The sequence below is a fragment of the Ovis aries genome, chromosome 14, assembly GCF_016772045.2.
Source record: "Ovis aries strain OAR_USU_Benz2616 breed Rambouillet chromosome 14, ARS-UI_Ramb_v3.0, whole genome shotgun sequence".
In the NCBI taxonomy this organism is placed as follows: Eukaryota; Metazoa; Chordata; class Mammalia; order Artiodactyla; family Bovidae; genus Ovis; species Ovis aries.
This window is the reverse complement of record NC_056067.1, coordinates 25147746-25164902: the sequence shown is the minus strand read 5'-3', so window position 1 is coordinate 25164902 and position 17157 is coordinate 25147746. Positions and strand designations below refer to the sequence as shown.

At 46.6% G+C, this 17157-nt stretch overlaps 1 pseudogene; it reads left to right on the top strand.

Moving 5' to 3' along the window:
- The first annotated feature begins 11532 nt into the window (after positions 1-11532).
- LOC101120687 (nucleic acid dioxygenase ALKBH1-like) lies at positions 11533-12477 on the top strand (annotated as a pseudogene).
- Positions 12478-17157: the final 4680 nt, after the last annotated feature.

The window sequence follows — 17157 nt, the reverse complement described above, 5'->3', positions numbered from 1 at the left end:
TGCATGTTACACTATCTAGGGTAAACACTAAAACAAGGATCAGGACACTGTTCCATGGATCAGATCCAGCCTGCTTTTGGTATGGCCTGCCAAATAAGAATGGTTTCCACATATGAAAAGGGCTATAAAAATCTAATCAGAGAAGAATCTATGGCAGACTATCAGTGGCACACAAAGCCTGAAATATTTACCATCAGGCTTTTTACAGAAAAAAGTTACCAGCTCCTGCACTGAAGGAATAGAAAAAGAGTATATCATTTCAAACTTAACAACAGAGTAAATGATATGAGTTAAATGACAAAACATATACAGACAATTCTTTCAAGGCGAGAAAGAAAAGAAAAAAATAGGATGAGTGAGGTAAGTACCACAAAGTAAGATAGTAGATTTAATTCTGAATGTTTACAGTAGATGTACATTACATTTAATTTGCCTATACACAGTCAAATTTGCTGGCATATTGAGTGCAGCACTTTCACAGCATCATCTTTCAGGATCCGAAACAGCTCAACTGGAATTCCGAAGATCATGGCATCCGGTCCCATCACTTCATGGGAAATAGATGGGGAAAGAGTGGAAACAGTGTCAGACTTTATTTTTCTGGGCTCCAAAATCACTGCAGATGGTGACTGCAGCCATGAAATTAAAAGATGCTTACTCCTTGGAAGAAAAGTTATGACCAACCAAGATAGTATATTGAAAAGCAGAGACATTACTTTGCCGACTAAGGTCCATCTAGTCAAGGCTATAGTTTTCCTGTGGTCATGTATGGATGTGAGAGTTGGACTGTGAAGAAGGCTGAGCGCCGAAGAATTGATGCTTTTGAACTGTGGTGTTGGAGAAGACTCTTGAGGGTACCTTGGACTGCAAGGAGATCCAACCAGTCCATTCTGAAGGAGATCAACCCTGGGTGTTCTTTGGAAGGAATGATGCTAAAGCTGAAATTCCAGTACTTTGGCCACCTCGTGTGAAGAGTTGACTCATTGGAAAAGACTCTGATGCTGGGAGGGATTGGGGGCAGGAGGAGAAGGGGACGACAGAGGATGAGATGGCTGGATGGCATCACTGACTCGATGGACATGAGTCTGAGTGAACTCCGGGAGATAGTGATGGACAGGGAGGCCTGGCGTGCTGCGATTCATGAGGTCGCAAAGAGTCAGACACAACTGAGCGACTGAACTGAACTGATACATAGTCATTTATTATAAATGGACTAAATGCTCCAGTTAAAAGGCAAAGATTTCAGACTGGACGGGGAGAAATTTATGTTGTTTAAAAATGAATGAACACATCTAAAACATAAGAATAGAGAATATTTTAAGGCAATAAAATAAAAATACTAGTTTTCAAAAAGCTAGTATAACTTTATTTGTAAAAGACAAAGTAGACTTTAAGGCAAAAATGCATTACTAGAGGTGAAGATAATAACAAAACTTGATTTCACTGACTCAATGAACATGAGTTTGAGCAAAGCCCAGGAAATAGTGAAGGACAGGGAAGCTTGGCATGCTGCAGGACATGACTTCAGTTCAGTTCAGTCGCTCAGTCGTGTCCGACTCTTTGTGACCCCATGAACTGCAGCACGCCAGGGCTCCCTCTCCATCACCAACTCCTGGAGTTCACTCAGACTCATGCCCATCGAGTAGGTGATGCCATCCAGCCATCTCATCCTCTGTCGTCCCCTTCTCCTCCTGCCCCTAATCCCTCCCAGCATCACAGTCTTTCCAATGAGTCAACTCTTTGCATGAGGTGGCCAAAGTATTGGAGTTTCAGCTTCAGCATCATTCCTTCCAAAGAACACCCAGGGTTGATCTTCATAATGGACTGGTTGGATCTCCTTGCAGTCCAAGGGACTCTCACGAGTCTTCTCCAACACCACAGTTCAAAAGCATCAATTCTTCAGCGCTCAGCTTTCTTCACAGTCTCTCACATCCATACATGACCACTGGAAAAACCATTGCCTTGGCTAGACGGACATTTGTTGGCAAAGTAATGTCTGCTTTTGAATGTGCTATCTAGGTTGGTCATAACTTTTCTTCCAAGGAGTAAGCGTCTTTTAATTTCATGGCTGCAGTCACCATCTGCAGTGATTTTAGAGACCCCCAAAAATAAAGTCTGACACTGTTTCCACTGTTTCCCCATCTATTTCCCATGAAATGATGGGACCAGATGCCGTGATCTTTGTTTTCTGAATGTTGAGCTTTAAGCCAACTTTTTCATTCTCCTCTTTCACCTTCATCAAGAGGCTTTTTAGTTCCTCTTCATTTTCTGCTATATGGGTGGTGTTATCTGCATATCTGAGGTTATTGATATTTCTCCCAGCAATCTTGATTCCAGCTTGTACTTCTTCCAGCCCAGTGTTTCTCATGATGTATTCTGCATTTAAGTTAAATAAGCAGGGTGACAATATACAGCTTTGATGTACTCCTTTTCCTATTTGGAACCAGTGTGTTGTTCCATGTCCAGTTCTAACTGCTGCTTCCTTACCTGCATACAGGTTTCTCAAGAGGCAGGTCAGGTGGTCTGGTATTCCCATCTCTTTCAGAATTTTCCCCAGTTTATTGTGATCCATTCAGGACATGTCTTAGCGACTGAATAACAACAAAAGTTCTAATGATCATTGCAAAGTATGAAAAAGAGATGTTTGACAAAATTCAATATCCATTCATGTTTTTTTAAAAAAAAAAACTTAGGAACCTAGAAATATAAGGAACTTCCTAAATCTGATAAAGGGTAAATACTGAAAAAAAACTTAGAGCAAATATTATACTTCATGGTGAAACTGTCAAAAAGTTTCCCTTTGAGTTTGGTAGCAAGATAAGAAAGCTTGCTATTACTATGCCAGTTCTATATTGCTCTGTCAAGACCTAGCCTGTGCAATAAGAAAAGGAAGTCAGATAAGACAGACAAGTCAAAAAAATAAAAATAAAAAACCTCACCATTCATAGATGTGATGATGAGTATATTTTAAAAAATTGAAAAACTATTTTAAAAAATTGACAATCTATTAGAATTAACAAGAGGGGTCAGTAAGTTTGCAGGATACAAAAAACAATGTTAAAACATCATTGTGTAATACTATATGCTGCTAAGTCGCTTCAGTCATGTCCGACTCTGTGTGACCCCATAGACGGCAGCCCACCAGGCTCCCCCGTCCCTGGGATTCTCCAGGCAAGAACACTGGAGTGGGTTGCCATTTCCTTCTCCAATGCATGAAAGTGAAAAGTGAAAGTGAAGTCGCTTAGTCGTGTCTGACCCTCAGCAACCTCATGGACTGTAGCCTTCCAGGCTCCTCTGTCCATGGGATTTTCCAGGCAAGAGTGCTGGAGTGGGGTGCCATTGCCTTATCTGGTAATACTATATAGTAGCCACAATTAGAAAATAAAATTTTAAAAAGTCACAGTAACAGGTTCTGTTCATTATATGATGGTCCAAAATGATTCTGGCTTCCTGCTATCATGCCTTTATGAAATCCCCTTCTCTTGTGTGGGCTGCACTTAGTAACTTCAGTTCAGTCACTCAGTCGTGTCCAACTCTTAGTGACCCCATGGACTACAGCATTCCAGGCTCTCCTATCCTTCACCATCTCCTGGAATTTGCTCAGAATTATGTCCACTGAGTCAGTGTGCCATCCAACCATCTCATCTCTGTCATCCCCTTCTCCTCCTGCCTTCAATTTTCCCCAACATCAGGGTCTTTTCAAATGAGTCAGCTCTTCGCATCAGGTGGCCAAAGTATTGGAGCTTCAGCTTCAGCATCAGTCCTTCCAATCAGTATTCAGGGTTGATTTTTTTTTTTTAAGATCGACTGGTTTGATCTCCTTGCAGTCCAAGGGACTCTCGAGAGTCTTCTCCAACACCACAGTTCAAAAGCATCAATTCTTCGGTGCTCATGTTTCTTTATGATCTATATTCTAATGAATAGAACATAGCAGAAATCATGACATGTCATTTCTGACATTAGGTTATTAAAAGGCTGCGGCTCCCATCTTGGGTGTCCTCTCTGCCTCTCAAATTACTTCCCTCAAGGGGAAGCCAGCTGTCATGTCATGAGGCAGCCCTACTGGTCCCCTTCACAAGTCAAGCCGAGGTAGGAGGAACATTGGCCCCAGGCTGGGCAGCTGCAGTTGGTCTCCTGCTGACATTTCAAAACGGGATACCAGTGGGAGGATTGGGTCTTGAACTGGAGGCATTCTTGTGGATTTCCCAGCCTGACGCATGCACAGAAAAGGCCTTCAGTCTAGGGGAAGGATGAAAGGATGAAGAAGACACCTGCTGGAATCCATCTGGCTGAGAGATGCATGGCCACACCAGGACCAAATATGGAGATGATTGACTAGGAAGACAAAACAAATGGAAACTGCCTCCATACAAGCCACCTAAGCTGCCTCTATTGGGCCCCTCACCTTGAGGCTGCCTCTGTGCCTTTGCACACCTGTATTGTTACTTCTTCCACACAAACAATGCTTTTCACTTTTTCACGATATTGGTCTCTTTGCTGAATTCTTTCTTCAAAGAAGACAAGAACCAAGCCTCTTCCATCAGCTTTTCATCATGGGAATCAAAGCCTTTAGATAAGACCACAGCCCTAGTACATGGACTTGTAATATGACTTTGCAATTTCAATCCTAGGTATACACTCAAAAGAACTGAAAATGTATATTCACACAAAAACTTTGAGTACCCATAGCAGCATTGTTAATAATGCAAAATATTTACCAACAGATTAAAAAATAAATAAAAGTGTGGCATGTCCACACAATGACATATTATTCACCAATGAAAAGGAACACATGCTGCAACATGGAAAAACCTTGAAAATGTACTAGGTGAAAGAAACCAGTTATAAAGGCCACTTATTGCATAAGTCCATTCTATGAAATGTGCTGAATCGGCAAAGTTATACAGACAGAAAGTAGATCAATGGTTGCTTGATGCTGGAAGCTTGGGTGAAACGGAAATGAGGTGATGGGTATGAGGTTTCTTTCTTGGGGTAATGAACATATTCTAAAATTGACTGTGGTGATGGCTGCACAGTTCTGCACAACCAGATCTTATGGAAAAAACCCAAGTGAACTTTTGGGCCCACCCAATACTAGAAACCATTGAAATTGTACACTAAAAAAAGTAAGTCCACAGCCCTAGCCATCAACTCGACTGCAACCTCATAAAAGACCTTAAGGCAGAGCCACCAGCTAGGTGTATAATCCACAAAAACTGGAGATGATTAATGTTTGAGGTTTTGCCACCGAGTTTGGGGATAATTTGTTACATGTTAATAGATAACTAATATAACCACCACCATTTGCAACACTTCAAAAATAGATCATGTGGCTAGACATAAATCTAACCAGAAATGCACACAGTTCAGATACAGTTCTAAAATTTAATTGGGACATGCAGAAATAGACCAGAGCACTCACCAACAGTTCCACACATATGCGGCTGCCTGATTTACAACAGAGCTGGTGTTTCTGAGCATCAGGGAAAGGCTGGAGTTTATATGAATGGTGTTCAGACAGCTGGGTTTCCACAGGAGGAAAAAACAAAAACAAAATTCAGCCCTAACACACACAAGCCACGAAAATCAAGTGCAGGTAAATTTAAGACCCGACAGTGAAAAGCGGCAAACTTCTTGGCAATGATTTAGAAAGATACCTTCCTGACTTTGAACCAGGGAAAAATTTAACACAAAAAGCACTGGCCGTCAAATAAATATTTAATCACCTAGAACATAATAAGCTGAAGAATCTCTGTTCATAGAAAGACGATGGGTGGGGTGGGGGGTTGGGGCTTCCCTGGTGGCTTAGTGATAAGAAATCCACCTGCCGATGCAGGAGACACAGGTTTGATCCCTGATCCCATATGCCTGGAGCAACTAAGCCCATGTGCCACAACTACGGAGTCCGAGCTCTAAAGCCCAGGAACCGTAACAAGGTCACCGCCATGAGAGCCCTCTGCACCACAACTAGAGCACGCCCCCTCTCTGCAGCTAGAGGAAAGCCCGTGCAGCAGTGGAGACCAGCACGGCCAAAAATAACTATTTTTTTTTAAAAGACTGTAGGGGAAAAAAGTGAATAAGATCACCGAGTGGGAGAATATAATGGCAATCATTTAACCGACAAAGAAGTCATATCCAGAATATATAAATATCCCCTAAAAATCAATAAGAACAACAGGAGAAGGGAGACTGAGACAAGGGCTTGGGTGTCCAGAAGATGATGCTCAAGGCAGGAGTGAGGGGTAGAGAGAGTGAGACAGGGCAGGTGGACATCCCAGTACCAGGATGTTATCAAGGTCACTGCTGTAGGCGGTGGGACCTCCGGGACTCCTGAGACAGTCGAGAGCGGTCTCTGTGAAGGTCAGGAGCTGGGGCGCCTGTCCATCAGCTATCATGCCCCCATTCCAGTCTTTTCCACAGTGTTGGAAAAGACCCTGGATAGAAGATTGACAGACTGGCTCTCTAGCAGTGGGAGCTTCGTACCCTGCACAATGGCCAAAATTAGAGGGATGCTGGCACCAGGGCCATATGTTACAAGCAACCCAATAGAAAATAGGCAAAAGATTTAAACAGTTGCTTTTAAAAGGGGGAGGGACGAATCCAACCAGCCAATAAATATATGAGGAGATGCTCTACCTCATTAAATTGCCTTGGAAATGCAACTTACAGTAACAATGAGATACCACTACACACCCAGCAGATTAAGCAAGGGCTTCCCAGGTGGTGCCAGTGGTAAAAAAAAAAAAAAAAACCTGCCAGTGCAAGAGACTTAAGAGACGCAGGTTCAATCCCTGGATCAGGAAGATCCCCTGGAAGAGGGCATGGCAACCCACTCCAGGTTTCATGCCTAGAGAATCTCATGGACAGAGGAGCCTAGGGGGCTAGAATCCATAAATAGGATCACAAGGAGTCGGACACAACTGAAGCGACTTAGCAGGCACGCACGTGTGGCACCAGAGAGCCACGGGGATACTCATCCGAGCAGAGTGGAACTGAAAATTTGCTCAACCACTTCAGAAAAATGGCATAGTCTAGTAAAGTTGAAGACGCAGATGACCTGTAGCCCTGAAATTCCACCCCTGGATACATAGCTTGGAGCAACACAAACATTAATACGCACCTCTATCTACATACAAGAACACTCATCGCTTACAATACCTCAGCCTGCAAACATCCCAAACATCCGTCCACAGGAGAAAGGGTTGCCCCGTGCTGGAATAGCATACAGCAATGAACTTGAATAAAACTTGTTTACATCCAACAACACAGATGAATCCCACAAATTTAATGGTAAGGTGAAGAAACGTGGATTTTGTTTATATAAACTTCCAAAATAAGAAAAAGCAAAACTATGTTGTTCAGAGATGCAGATACAGGTGGTAAAACTGTCAGTACTAGTAAGGAAGTGATGCCTCTAGACATCAGGATGTTTTCCTGCCCTGTGCAGGAAGGTATGGGGTGGAGAAAGGAGGATGGAGGTTTCAGGGGGCGGAGATGGGGAGTTACGCGGCGATTTGCTCTATAATTTTGGCTAAATTGTGTATATCCTGTGAACTCTCTATAGTTTACAATTTATTGATGTTCACCAATAAAGGATTACATCAACAAAACTGACACACACACACCACCTGTTCTCCCTCTGTGAGTCCCCCGCCGCAGTTACAGACAGGCCACCCCACCATTCAGGACTCACCATCAGACTTGATGACTCCCGCCCACCTGGTGGCCAGGCAAGCTTTCCATCCTATGGTTCCCCCTCCCAGCGCCCCTCTGAGCCTCGCCCCTCCTTCATTCCTGCTGTCAGCACAACTCTGGATGCATTTCAGGACCACCCAAGGACAACCAGAGACGGCTATGCCTCCCTGGATGACCCTCCAACCTGCCTCCACCCACTGCCAGTGGCCCTTTGGAAACACCACTCAGATGGAGGACTCACCTGGTCAAAGAGCTTCAATGCCTCCCTACTGCCCAAGCTCCACGATGGGGCCCTTACCCCTCTGGTTTCTCTCTTGCCTCCCCTATCTTCCCCCCCAAGCCCACGTGTCTGCACTCTCTCTCTCTCTTCCTTTTACCCCCAAATCTCCCCCTTTCCCCTCTGCTACTCTATTCAGCTAGAAGCCGTCTCTCATAAGAAACCTTCCTGCTGGACTTCTCTGGTGCCTCAGTGGTTAAAACCCACCTGCCAATGCAGGGGACACGGGTTCGGTTCCTATTCTGAGAAGATTCCACACGCCACAGAGCAACTAAGCCCATGGGCCACAACTACTGAAGCCTGTGCTCTGCAGCAAAGAATAGCCCCTGCTCACTGCAACCAAAGAAAGCCCACATGCAGCAACAAAGACCCAGGGCGACCAAAAGTAAAAATAAATTATAAAAAGAAGACTTCCTGCCACCTGGGTTACACTCCTCACCCTCCTCTAACAGCCCACCGAAGGAAGCAGCCCAGCCCACAGGCTCCAGGATCTGGGTTGGTTTGTGCTTCTGCAGCCTGGGTTCCTGGGGTGATAGAGTGAAGCCAGGACCCGCCTGAGATGAGAAGCTCCTATTGCTGGAGAGGAAGGTCTGGGATGTCTTTTAATAGGTAACTTCTCATCAAAGCAGCCCAGCAAACCCTGGGGAGGAGCAGGGAGCCAGCTGACTATGAGACCCCATGGGCTCCAATGCAAGGTCATCAAAGTAGTGACTACGAGGCTGAAGTTGAACCCGACGCCCTTTCCCCATTTTCCTTCCAGGAGCAACATAAGCCTCTCATTTTTGTTTAATTCATAGGCCTTCTCCACCAATGTCAATCCCCATGCAGAAGGTGGGAAAACCTTGGAGTCTAATGTGATATAAAAATTAATAATGAAGTGTGACATTTTTGCTACCCCAATTTTGTCCGCACACATCATCTTGTTACCATTGCCTGGTATAACCCTGGTCCCACCAGATGGTGAGCCTGGGGGAGAAGGGTGGTGCCGGTGGCAGCTGGGCCTCCTCCCTGCATGGGGAGCCCCAGGCTGAGCAAACCTGCCCCAGCGTAGTCTCTGCGCATGTGGGACAGATAGAGGACAGGGAGACAGAGGCTGGGTACTGGGGGGATGGGAGGATGAATGGACGGACGGCCAGGTGGTGGCTGGACAAAAGGACAGACAAGTGTATTCATGAACAAATTTAAGGAAAATAAAGGAATAATGAACAGATGGACAGGTAGAAAGATGAATGGATGGACAGACGCGTGAATGAACAGAGACAGATGGGTGGATAAAAGAACAGCAGACATTCCCACAGAAGGATGGGAAAATCTACCAGTTTTCTTCTTTAACAGATCTGGGAAAGCCAGGTCAGGGCCTCAGATGCACTCTTGCTGAAAACGTTCCCATCTTGCAGTTGGCAGGAATGTCGGGATCCCCCAAGTACTCTCTGCAGGCTGCCTCTGGGCTCTGGGACCAGGGAAAAAGGCAGGAGTGGTCAACCGCGACCCCTGGTGGTCAGGATAGGAATGACCGCCCCCTGGCCTGGTTTGGCAGCTCTGGCCTTCCTGGCCCTGCTAAGGAGCCTACCTTCACCCTAATTCCAGGCGCTGACCTTCTGGCCTATAGGCTGAGGTTCCCATCTAAATGTCCTCGGACAGCTCACAGCACGAATGGTGTGCGAGGCAGCAGGCCAGGTGTTCACTCACACTCTGAAGGGCCTCAGTTCAGTTCAGTTCAGTTCAGTCACTCAGTCGTGTCCGACTCTTTGCGACCCCATGAATTGCAGCACGCCAGGCCTCCCTGTCCATCACCAACTCCCTGAGTTCACGCAAACTCATGCCCATCGAGTAGGTGATGCCATCCAGCCATCTCATTCTCTGTCGTCCCCTTTTCCTCCTGCCCCCAATCCCTCCCAGCATCACAGTCTTTTCCAATGAGTTAACTCTTGAGGTGACCAAAGTATTGGAGTTTCAGCTTTAGCATCATTCCTTCCAAAGAACACCCAGGAGTGATCTCCTTTAGAATAGACTGGTTGGATCTCCTTGCAGTCCAAGGGACTCTCACGAGTCTTCTCCAACACCACAGATCAAAAGCATCAATTCTTCAGCACTCAGCTTTCTTCACAGTCCAACTCTCACATCCATACATGACCACTGGAGAAACCATAGCCTTGACTAGATGGACCTTTGTTGGCAAAGTAATGTCTGCTTTTGAATATGCTATCTAGGTTGGTCATAACTTTTCTTCCAAGGAGTAAGCGTCTTTTAATTTCATGGCTGCAGTCACCATCTGCAGTGATTTTGGAGCCCAGAAAAATAAAGTCTGACACTGTTTCCACTGTTTCCCCATCTATTTCCCATGAAATGATGGGACCAGATGCCATGATCTTCGTTTTCTGAATGTTGGGCTTTAAGCCAACTTTTTCATTCTCCTCTTTCACTTTCATCAAGAGACTTTTTAGTTCCTCTTCACTTTCTGCCATAAGAGTGGTGTCATCTGCATATCTGAGGTGATTGATATTTCTCCTGGCAATCTTGATTCCAGCTTGTGTTTCTTCCAGCCCATCGTTTCTCATGATGTATTCTGCATATAAGTTAAATAAGCAGGGTGACAATATACAGCCTTGACATACTCCTTTTCCTATTTGGAACCAGTGTGTTGTTCCATGTCCAGTTCTAACTGTTGCTTCCTGACCTGCATATAGGTTTCTCAAGAGGCAGGTCAGGTGGTCTGTATTCCCATCTCTTTTAGAATTTGCCACAGGTTATTGTGATTCACACAGTCAAAAGCTTTGGAATAGTCAATAAAGCAGAAATTAATGTTTTTCTGGAACTCTCTTGCTTTTTTGATGGTCCAGCGGATGTTGGCAATTTGATCTCTGGTTCCTCTGCCTTTCTGAAGGGCCTACTCCTAACCAAGTCACACTCACCTCTCCCTGGCCCCTCAGAGCAGCCTTGGAAATAGCTACTAGGCCTCCATTTACAGGTGAGAAACCTAAGTCTCAGAGGGGCCTTGAGAGGCTTGCCAAGGTCTGTGGTGAGTGAGTTGCAGAGCCAGGATTTGAACTCAGACTATCTCAGATTTCCTCCTAAGCTAGCTCCCTGCCTCCCTGACAGATCCTGCTGGGACAATTGTGGCTGACTTTCTGAGCATCCCCGGTGGGTCCACAGCACAAATACACACAGCCCCTGGCTCTGCAGAACTCACCGTCTGATGGGCTTGTTCCCACCCCTTCATGATTCTGATAAGGAGTCAGAGGCTGATTTGAATCTCAGCTCCAGCACTGAGTACTGTGCTACCTTGGGCAAGTCACTTAACCTTTCTGTGCTTCAGTTTCCTCATGGGTGGAAAGAATCTGATAATAATCCAAATTACATCACAGGCTTGTTGTGAAAATTAAGTGAGCTAACATACGTAGGAAGTATCAGGTACATAGTAAGGGCTCCTTCTCACCAGTATTCCAGTGAGCGGCATCGGGCTCAGAGGAAGAAAAGCCTGAAAACTCACAAGTGTAGCAATGCCATGCTTTCTTCCATTGTTTTTCAGAAGCAAGATGGAGACGAGGCTGGGCAGCAAAATGGGGAAGATGGTGGCTGTGGGCTCTATGGCGATGGCGGCAGTGGAGGACGTCTTCCAGAAGCTTTTCTGCTTCTACCTACAGAGCCACCCCGGGGACCACAGACCTGGGAGGGGACACCGACTTCCCGCCAGCTCACACCCACAGCACAGGGTCTGGTGCCCACAAGGTGGTCAAATCTCAGCTCAGTGTGTCCCTAGTCAGTGACCACGGGGCATACGGAGCAAGACTTCAGCCGGTCAGCAAGTGGCGAGCCTTTGGACTGCAAGGCTGTCTTGGATCCCTTTTTATCCCACACTCCTTCTTCCCAGGTTACCAGTGGCACTGCATAAAGCACTCGCTCTAAGTCAACGGTCTCCAGCCTATTTGGCACCAGGGGCTGGTTTCATGGAGGACAAATTTTCCACAGACCGGGGTGGGGAGGTATGGTTTGGAGATGATTCAACCAGTGAAAAAGTGAAAGTGTTAGTCACTCAGTCGTGTCCAACTCTTTGTGACCCCACAAGGCTCCTCTGTCCATGGATTTCTCCAAGCCAGAATACTGGAATATTCCCTTCTCCAGGGTATCATCCCAACCCAGGGGTTGAAACCAGGTCTCCTGCATTGCAGGTGGATTCTTTACCACTGAGCCACCAGGGTACGTTACATTTATTGTGCACATTATTTCAATTATTATTGCATCAGCAGCCCCCACCCCCCACCCTGAGATCATCACATGTTAGATCCCAGAGGCTGGGGACCCCTGCTTAAGTTATATTCCCAGAACCTAATGTATGTAACCTGGACAAACATATGACTAAGGAAGAGACCCAAGATTTGTGGGAACACAGCAAAGAGTTTCTAAGGTATAAAGAAGTGAGTAAATGGAAATCTCAAAGTTTATTAGAGAAAATGCATTACGTGACCCTAGGCTACCATTACTTTAATGACCTGACTTCGACCTGACTTTCCTTTCAGAGCATGTGGCTGCTGATTATGTATTTCAGGGTTTGTAAGCTGAAGCCATGGCATGTTATCTGGCCAGAGCTTTTTCAGTTTTTTGGAAATGCCTGTCCATGGGTTTTGCTCATTTTTCTCCTAAGTTGTTTATCTTTTCTTACTGATTCATAGGGGATCTTGATACCAACTCTGTGCTTACATCTTTTCCCAAATATGGCTTGTCTTTTTACTTCCTTTAAGGTGTATTTTGGGAAATAGAATTTTTTATTGGAGTATAGTTGAATTAAAATGTTGTGCTAATTTCTGCTGTACAGTAAAGTGATCAGTTGTACATATACATACATGAGCGTGCTTAGCTACTTCAGCCATGCCCGACTCTTTGAGACCCCCTGGACTGTAGCCCACCAGGCTCCTCTGTCCATAGGGGTTCTCCAGGCAAGAATGCTGCCATGCCCTCCTCCAGGGGATCTTCCCGACCCAGGGATCGAACCCAGGTTTCTTGTGGCTCCTGCACTGGCAGGTGGATGCTTTAGCACTATCTGGGAAGCCCACGTAACATATAGCCACTCCTTTTTTTAGATTCTTTCCCCATATAGGTCATTACAGAATATTGAGGGGAGTTCCCTGTGCTTTACAGTAGATTCTTCTCAGTTCTCTTGAATCTATGTAGTAGCGTGTGTATGTCAATCCGGTCTCCCATTTATCCCTCCCCTGCCTTTCCCCCTGGTAACCATGTTTGTTTTCTACATCACAGATATAGAAAAGAAGCCCCATGGCTTCTGTCTCAAACACAAATTAGCATGTGGTCAATTGTATCTGGCTTTTCATCATGGTTAACACTTTTTTGATGTTTTCTTTAAAGATTCTTGCCCCATCTTGAAGTCAGAAAGATGTTAATCTATATTTTCTTCAAATAGTATTAAAGGTGTGCTTTTGACATGTAAACCCTTAATTCATCTAGAGCTGATTCTTGTTTTTTGGGGTTTTGTTTTTATTTTTGGTTTTGGGTGGGTTTTTTTTTGTTTGTTTTGTTTTGTTTTCCAGATTTTTGGCCATTCGGCAAGGCATGTGGGATCTTAGTTCCCCAACCAGAGATTGAACCTGCGCCCCCTGCAGTGGAACCCCGAGTTTTAACCACTGGACCACCAGGGAAGTCCCTAGAGCTGATTCTTGAGTCCAGTGTCAGGCTGAGATCTGAGAGGACTTCCCCACACGTGTCACCCGCTCCGCATGGTCCCCCGCTTCCCTGGTCTGCCAGCTTCCACTGTCAGACACCAGAGTCCCACATATGCCTTCTCTTGCTTCCAGGCTCTCCTTTCCATGCCTTTGGTCAATTTGTTTATCCCAGTGACAAATTTCCAAACACATGGGGATTTTTAAATTACATTTTTGTTATTACTAGCTCCACTTCATCGAGTTCAAAGAATGTGGTCTAATAGCAATTCTTTGCAGTTTTTTTTGAAGCTTGCTTTCTAATCTAGTCGACTGTCAGGTTTTAAAGATAGCCCTTAAGGGCTTAAGGAGAATCTGATCACGGGAGACAAAATTCAATTAATGTCCGTTACATCAAATCTGTTTCTTATGTCATTCCGATCTTCTGTGTCTTGGCTAGTTTGTTCAGCTTTGCCATCCGTAATTAAGAGAAGCATCTGAGGAACCTCCCTGATGGTCCAGCGGCTAAAACTCCGTGTTCCCTGGTTAGGTAATTAGATCCCACGTGCTCCAACTAAGATCCAGCAAAGCCAAATAAAATAATATATTTTTTTGAATAAAAGAGAGAAGCATTTGAAACATTCCACGTTGCTGGAGGATTTGTCAGCTTCTCCCTAGTCTATCAATTCTTAAAAGTCAGATTGGTCAAAGTAAACTGGCAGATGATAACATTTACTTTTTAAATGATATGGATATCCACAACTACTATCATGAGGGAAGGGCAAAGGCTGTGGAGCCAAAAGAAGCCATCCTAGCTTTTGAGGTAGGAGATAGATAGGGCCCCTGGGCTGGACAGCTGGTGTTTGTCAAGTGGAGTAAAACTGAAGCTTTGTTCTCACCCAGGTACTCCAAGGGCAAAGCTAGTTGCAAAAGCTGAGCTCTGCTAAAGTGAAGAGATAAGGTGCCTGCTCCTGAGGTCAGAAACACTTTCCTATCTGCACACGTGCATGTGTGTAATGTCCAGGAAGGACATTGGGGAGCAGGAAGGAGCAGGAAGTCTCCCTGGGGGTCAAAAAGGAAGGGGGCACCCTCCATAAGAAGCATGGAATGCCCCCACAGGCCTCTGCTGTAGGATCCATCTTAGCAAACAGTTGCACAGGCATCTTGGGGAGGGTGCTAGGACCAGTCAGGTATAAAGAAAAAAATGAAACAACTGGCCAAATGTAAACAAAGACCCGGAAGGACTGTCCTGTAGAAGTGATCTGAATCGCCTCTTTACCACGCCCCTCATTCAGGACGCCAGCACTCCAGGCGTGTGTCTCTGCCTTGCTTCTGTCTTAAATAAACAAACTGCTTCTGTTTGCACTCCCACACCTTATGCTGTGTCTCTAATAATAAACTTTGTACCTGTTTTTACAGTTTTTGTCTTCTTGAAACATTCTTGCTTTCAAATGGGAAGAAAGAGCCAGGGTCACTTTGCATCTCACCTCCACCCCTGGGAACTAGGATTCCTGGTTTTCATCCAGGCTTACCCAGGTTCGATTCCTGGGCAGAGAACTAAGATCTCTCTTCAGGACTGCTCACTGCTATCTCTCCAAAATCAGCTTTACCGGTCAAGGGCAGCTTCCTGGTCCAGACAGAGAAATCAGGAGAGGCTGCCAGACTGAGACCATTAGGGTGTGTAGTCATATTTCTGCAAATGAAGGACCTGAGGGACAGTGTTCCGGGAAGCTTGTACAAGGCCTGAAGGTGAGAAAGACCTGTTCAGAGAATGTGAAGTAGTTGAGTATGGCAACAAGGAGGACAAGGAAGGAATGGTGGGAGACGTGAGCACAGGTAGGACCCCCAGGGCCTTTCGAGCTCCAGTGGGAAGTTTGACTATGAGGAGGGGGAGGGTATGGAAGGGTGTCAGCAGAGAAAAACATGTCAGCTTACAGGATGAAAAAATTCCCTCTGGCGTCTGAGTAAAGCTCAGACTGGGAGTGGGAAGCTAGGGAGGGCTGTGGAGAGGAGGATGGAGGCCGGGTCTGGACCACGGTCGATGGGAGGAGCACCAGAAGGCAGAGCCCTCGAGCATCCTGGTGGCAGCCTTGACTGGCAAGGGGAGCCCGGGAAGAGAAGCCCTGAGTGGGGCTCAGGACTCAGAGGGTTCCCCAGTTGGCACACGGTGGTTAGATTGAAGGGTAAAGACTGCACGCCCCAGGCCCCCGAGCCAGTGCTCCTTCCTAAGTAGCATAAACTAAGCCTGTGCGCCGCCACTGCTGAGCCCCGGCGCTACAACTACTGAAGCCCAAGAGCTCTAGAGCCCGTGCCCCGCAGCAAAAGTCACCAGTGAGAAGCCCGTGCACAGCTGGCCCTAGTGCTCTGCAACGAGTGTGCACAGTAACGAGACCCAGAGCGGCCAAAAATTATGCTCAAAAAGAGCATGTGGCCAGGCTTAGCCAAAGAACTAAAGGAAAAATAGGCCGATGGAGATCTATAGGATGAAATTTGAATTTCAGATAAACAGTGAACTTTTTTTGTATCTGTCCCCCAAATCAAGCATCTTGTGCTTTATTGGGCAACCCTCATTCAACACTCCTCCCCCCGTACACACACTATGCCTTTCTGAAAAAACAGCAGCAAAGCAACACAGAAATTGCTAGTCTGCGGCCCTTCTGGCATCGACTTGTCATCCCTCACCAGGTGCCTCCTTGGAGTCTCTGGCCCTGAGCAGCGGCCCTGCCCAGACACGACCCCCGCCATCTTCCTGCTAAGTCTGGAAGCCCCTGAGCGCTGCGCCCGATGTGGAGTCCGGGCAAGGCCAGGACCCTGCTGGGAGTGAGAGGAGGACACGAAGGCCCTGCAAGGGCTCCCTCATCCCTGCCCCCACACCCAGCTGGGGCATTTCTGGGAAGCGGTCCCTGCCCAGAGCATGAACCCCAACCGGGCTCAGGCCACATGCCTGGGGCTGTCTCCTAGATTTACTAGCCCCATTCCGTGTCACTGTGGCCAAATCCTCCGTTGGCAGCCCAGGCTTGGTAGGATCTAACAGGCCAGGTCTGCGCTGGGGTGGGGATGGGGGAGGGAACTCCCAGGCAAGGCCCTGCTTTACTGGGCTGCGGAGTCAGCCTGGGACACCGCTCCCTGGAGCTGCCCAAGAGAGGGGCTGAAGATTCCCATGATCCTCGGGACCCTCATTGGAATGGGGACTCATCCCAAGGCCTGGGGAGCCGGGTACAAGCCAGAGCTGGCCAAACCAGGGGAGCTTGGATGGGGGCTCACAGCACCCTGATAGAGGCAGGGGGACACTCTGCCTGGAGTAAGGTGGGAGAGAGACCTTCTCTGTGGGAAAATTGGAGAGATTTCATGGGAGACACGATAACTGAGCCCCTGAGAATATCACTAGATCAGAGAATTGGGGAACAGAGGGGTAGGGTGATCGGTGGCAATGGCCTGGAGGCTGTACCACGTGGAGAATGTTCCTAAAATGACCAAAGGCCAGCAAGGCTGGGGCAGAGGCAGCTCTGGGGAAAGTGGTAAAGCCAAGGGACA